Source organism: Pseudophryne corroboree, chromosome 4, assembly GCF_028390025.1.
Source record: "Pseudophryne corroboree isolate aPseCor3 chromosome 4, aPseCor3.hap2, whole genome shotgun sequence".
Lineage (NCBI taxonomy): Eukaryota > Metazoa > Chordata > Amphibia > Anura > Myobatrachidae > Pseudophryne > Pseudophryne corroboree.
In genome coordinates, this window is record NC_086447.1 from 798,394,496 (window position 1) to 798,400,717 (window position 6,222).

A 6,222-nucleotide genomic window follows, 5' to 3' on the forward strand; every position below is an offset into this window, starting at 1 on the left:
TGGCATTATGTGTATAAGGTGCTCTACTGTGTGACGTAACGTATAGAAAGGGCACTACTGTGTGGTCTAATGTGAATAAAGAGCAACATGGTGTGGTGTAATGTGAATAAGGAGCAATTCAGTGTGATATAATGTGAATAAGGGGCATTACTGTGAGGAGTAAAATATATAAGGTAAAATGGTACTGCTGTGTGATGTAACATGAATAAGGGACACTATTGCATAATAAAATGTGAAAAAAGTTGCACTACTGTGTGGCATTATTTGAATTGGAGTTACTATTGTGTGGCCATACCCCTTCCCAGCAAGAACAGGCCCCTTTTTCGGCTGTGGGCTGAATGTGTGCATTGTTCCTATTTAAAATATAGGAGGTGAGGGTGAGGTGAGGGTGAGGGGTGATGGTGCTGGGAATGTGGTGCAGGGTCAGAGGCGGAACTAGAGGCGATGCTAGGGGGCACCAGGCAAAATCTTGCGTCATATTGGTTAGGACCGGCTCTGGCCAGGTACACACATCCCCCGACAGTGCCAGGTACACACATGCCCCCCCCCCCCCCCCCCCCCACAGTGCTGCTCACCGCTGCTTGTTGCTGCTGTGTGTGTGTAAGGTCCGGCGGGGGCGTGTATCTCAAACCAGGCGCCGGTTTGTGAGCCAAACAAAGATTGCAGTCCAGCAGCCAATCAGGAGCCACCACTGCCGGTTTCGCGAGCTCTGATTGGCTCACAAACCGGCATCTGGTTTGAGATCCTACATGTCGCTGCCGCCGGACTGAGTAATGAGGGGCAGGAGATGTGCGCGCTGCGCTCTCCTTCCCTGACACACACACAGGAGCTGCTGCAAGTAAGGTGGACAGCCGGAGGTACTGCGTACCGGCTGTCAATTTCTTTCTGGTACGTAGTACCGCGATGTACCGCCATACTTCCCGCACTGCACTACACAATCAAATTAATTAAGCCTTAAAAAGTGATAAAGTAGAGAGTGATAAATGACCAACCAATCAGCTTTCTTACTGCCATGTAACAAGGTGTGTTTGAAAAATTAGAGTTAGGAGCTGATTGGCTGGACATTCGCTTTTTAAAGTTTAATACATTTGGGCCACTGTGTGTACCCACCGACATCGTCAGTGAGGGGATCTGACGGGTGTGCCAGCATCGCCCTCACTAGCGATGTCTTCCGTCAGCCCTGCATGTAGCACGGGAGCGCGCATCATCAGCAACATAGCATGTACACACTAGACCATGTGCCTGATATGTCGGTCTGATCTGCCAGATCAGATGACTTATCATCTAGTGTACCCAGCATAAGACATACTCACTGTATCCATTTGGGCAGCTGATTATAATAACAGTCTTCTTCATCTGTGACTGTGATATAAATGCAGTCTCCCACTGGCAGCTTATATTCCGAATGTTGCCATGCGCTCCTAGTATGTCTGCTGCACAAGCTTCCTTGGGTCTCAATATAATAGCTGTACTAGATGGCGCTATGTGGAGTTGCATGTCACCTGGATACTGCAGGAGTAGTAAGGACCCAAGTGATGATTGAAAACAAAGGCGGAGTCCTAAACATGTTTCGTCATGATCATGGTGGTCATGATCATGGTGGTAGTAAATAGACCCTTAAATCATTGGTCCTGAAGCTGACTCACAGGCGATTGATATGCGTCCTGCCTACAGAGATTGTTACAAGAGGCCGAACACTGAATTGTATCCGTAAGAAAACAAACCAAGGTTATAACTTTATGTGCACTTTTTACAAACTGATAATGGTTAATAAATTGTGTATTATATCATGCATCATATAAGTTCACAGTATTTATATGACTTAAGAGAAGAGTTGTTTATATAGTCAGATGTTCATAACTGCTGGATGATGTGGATGTAAAGCCAGAATAGTTTGTGGCGCTCACATAATCCTTACAAGGAGAATGGAGGCAGATAAAAGCTGACTGCTAAGATTTGGATGACATCAACCTCCAGGGAGGTGAGGGGCTAGACCAGAAAGGAAATATGATAGAGGAAGGATCAGCAATGTGATGAGTAATCGCAGCCACCCTGACTCCTGAGCAGAAAAACAGATTGGCCACCAAACACAGAGAGATGCTATCTGTCCCCGTCTGTACGTTCACAGTGATTACAGCAGCACATGTTCCTGCAGTGCACCTGCATCATGTACTGTGCTGTCATTTGCTATAAAAGCAGCAGAGGCGCCTTATTAAAGGTTTTTGTGAATATACTGAAGGTGTCAACACCTTGTTTAACTTTGGTTATAAACCACAGGTTTTGGAATCACTTGCTAAAGTATGTTGTGGAATATCAATGTCTAAAACATGAATTGTGTGAATATTTGTATAAACATCTGGAAAAATGGGATTTTGGTACCTACCGGTAAATCCTTTTATTTGATTCCACAGGGGAAACTGGAAGCTTACACTGGGGAATAGAGGCCTGGTTGCAGGGAGTTGCACATATTAATTTAGAAAAGTGTGTAGCTCCTTTCCCTCTAGTACCCATCATCCCCCAGTTAGAAAAATGTAGACCGAGAGGAGATGGAACAGAGAAAGGATGAACCAAGAGAACATACATACAGAACAGAGAAACAGGTCAAACCCAAAAAACTACCTACAAGAAGCAGGTGATAGAGCTGTGGAGGGCGTCCAGTGTCCCCTGTGGAATCAGAGAAAAGGATTTAGCGGTAGGTACCAAATCCCATTTTCTCTTTCATCCACCAGGGGACACTGGAAGCTTACGCTGGGGCCGTCCCAAAGTCTTCCCCCTGGGTGGGAGAGCTCTGAGGAACCTGCCGAACTAATTGACCAAAACAAGAAGCAAATGTGTAAAACCGATAAAACTTGAGAAAGGTATTAGACGAGGACCAAGTGGCCGAATGGCACAGGTGTAGGGTAGAAGCTCCCCTACGTGCTGCCCAAGAAGTACCCACCGATCTGGTGTAAAGCGCTGCAATAGAAGATGTAGACTGTAGGTCCCTGCTGACATAAGCCCGACGGATGGTTAAGCGAGTCCATCCAGCCATAGTCTGCTTGGAAGCCGGCCAGCCCCTGTGGGCCGCATCATGCAACACGAACATGGTGTCAAATCTCCGTAAGGTAGCTGCCCCGGCGACAGAAATACGCAAGGCCCGAGTAGAGGATTGCTAGATATCTCTCGCAAGGCCGGTATATGAAAAGCGGACACCACCTTTGAAAGGAAGGTCGTCTGAGTACGAAATTCCGCTCTGTCCTCATGGAGACAAGGTAGGGAGGTTTGCACAACAGTGCACTCAGTTATGACACTCGGCGAGCAGATGCCAGTGCCAATAAAAGAACAGTCTTCCTGGAGGGAAAGCGAACGTCCACCACCTCCAACGGTTCAAATGTGGAGGACTGAAGTAAAGATAACACCAAAGTCAACTCCCATGGTGTCATAGGCGGAACAAAAGGAGACTGAAGTCTGAGTGCTCCCTTCAAGAGGGAAGAATTTTGGACCATTAAGGAACTTAAACTGAGACCATCGTCTAATCCGGTTTGAAGAAAAAAGCAACAATCTCGATAGTTGAAAAGGTGTGAAAGGGATTTGTTGACCCTGACACCAGGAAACATAAGAGCACCAGATGCGGCGATAATGAACCACCATAACCGGTTTCCAGGCTCAGTATATAATAGCTACTCCTTAGAATAGCGGTCTCTACAGCCACCCCGTCAAACACAGCCGTGTTAAGTTGGGGTGTAGGAATGGACCTGGTCGTAGAGGGTCGGGCCGGATCGGCAGGGGCCACGGTTTATCATCCAGAAGGAGGTGAAGATCCGAAAAGCAGCTTCTCCGCGGTCAGTCTGGTGGCACTAGAAGGACACTGACTGACTTGCGTTTTAGAACATGAGGAAGAAACGGAATGGGTGGAAGTATCCATACCAGATCTAAATTTCAGAGAGTCTTGAGTTCATCCACTTTTTCTACTGCTGGATCTCTTGTGCTGGACATGTACCTTGGTAGTTGATGATTCAACCGTGACATCAGGCAATCGAGTTGAGGAGATCCCCACCTCTGAACGAGACACTGCTACACCTCTGGGTGTAGCGTCCACTGTCTCGGATGAATGTCCTGACGACTGAGATAATCCGCCTTCCAGTTGTCTACTCCTGGAATGAACACGGCAGACAATCACCCGATATTTCTCCGACAATTTTAAAACCTGAGAGGCCTCCCTCATCGCCAGGCGACTGCGGGTTCCACCTTGTCTGTTGGTGTAGGCAACAGCTGTTGCAATGTCGGACTGTACATGAACAGGGCGAGTCCGAAGACAGTGAAAAGCTGTCGTTAATGCATTGCAGATTGCCCTGAGTCCGAACGTTTATGATTGTTTTTTGTTGTTGTTTTGTAAAATGTGTACCTAAGGGTGATTCGAACCCAGGCAAGTGTGCCCACTGTTACCCAGCATTAGCCCACAAGTCTATTAGGGCTGTATGGTAACTGACATTTCTGGGTCGACCACCTTCCTTGATAGTGATAATCCAGGACTACTGCACCCCAACCACGGAGACTTGCATCTGTCGTTAGAAGAGTCCAATTCCAAATTCCGAAATGATGTCCCGCCTTTAAGTTGTTGAATTGGAGCCACTAGAGAAATTACAGTCTTGTCCGAGGAAATAAGTGGAGCTGTCGATGCACTTGGAGGTGAGAGTCCGACCAATGAGACAGGAGATCCAGTTGAAATGGTCTGGAGTGGAAACGTCCCAATTACAGTGCTTCTAAAGCCACCACCATTTGCCCTAAAAGATGAATACAGAGGTCTAGTGATACCCATTTCGGTTTTAAGACCATCTGGCCCATATGACGGATGTCCTGTGCTTTTTCCATCAGTAGGAAAATTCTCTGTAAGGTCGTGTTGAGAATCAACCCCAGAAAGCAAAGATGTTGAGTCGGGATTAGCTGAGATTTGTTGAAGTTGATGATCCACCCATGATGTATTAGAGTCTGGTATGTCAATGATGCATATTCCAGAAGTGTCGCTGCCACCATTTCTCCATTGATGCTTTGAGCAACAAGTAGTCCAGATAGGAAACAATGGTTCCCCCAAGGACTATAGATGATCGATCATCACTGACATGACCTTGGTGAAGATTCAGGGAGCTGATGATAATCCGAACGTCAGAGCTCGAAGCTGATAATGTTCCTGCAAAATGGCAAACCTGAGGTAGGCCTGATGCGGTTCCCAAAGTGTGATGTGTAGGTACACAGGCTTTATAACCAGTGAGATCATGTACTCCCCTGGTTCTAAATTCGCTATTACAGATTGAATGGAAATGATAAAATCGACAGGAACCCGTTTAAGGACTTTAAGTTTAGAATCGGTCTGACAGATCCGTTTGGTTTGGGAATCACGAAGAGTTTGGAGTAGAAACCACGACCCCTCCAATGTGCTGGGACCAGTACCAACACCCGTGATACAAGGAGGGATTGAATGGCTTCCTGTAGAACAGCTGCCCTGTCCAGGGATGGCGGTAGTCCCGTTGTCGGTAAAAACGTGGATTTATCCCCGGTAGCTTGAGAAATCTACCTGTACAACTCCGGTCCAAACAAAATATCACCTGTAAACGGGATAGCCTCAGCTTATTTCTTAAAATTCAGTATCCGAATGCCAGATCGGAGCAACAAAGTAGACCTCGCTGAAAAAGCAGAGACAGAAGTCCCCAAACTAATTAAACTGATATCTTTAGTAGCCGTAGTCAAGTAACCTGCTGAATCACGTATGTGTTCAGCGATGATTGTTAGGGTCCGACCTATGTGTATCAGAGTCCAACCCGGTGCTCAGTTCTTTTGCCCACTTGACAATGGCAGTATTAACCCATGCACTTATCAGTGTGGGCCTTAGTTGGGCCCCTGCTGCAGGAGAAATTGACTTAAGGGTAGCCTCAATTCTACGATCTGAAGCATCCTTAAGGGAAGTGGCTCTTCGTACAGGTAGGGTAATTTTTTTTAAAAATTGTTTTGGAAACCGACGCATCCACTGGCAGTGGAGTCTCCCACTTACCTGTCATGGATGACTGAAAAAGATAGTAAGACAGAAATTTTTTCAGAATTTGGAAATGCTTGTCTGGTTGTTTCCATGCCATCGTCAGGTAGTGTACTTGCTTAGAAAAGGAAAAAACAACCAAAGAAGTCTGTTGTTCGCCAAACAACCGGAATTCTTTGAGTTCAGGCACAGGGTCTTCTGGAAAATTAAGGACC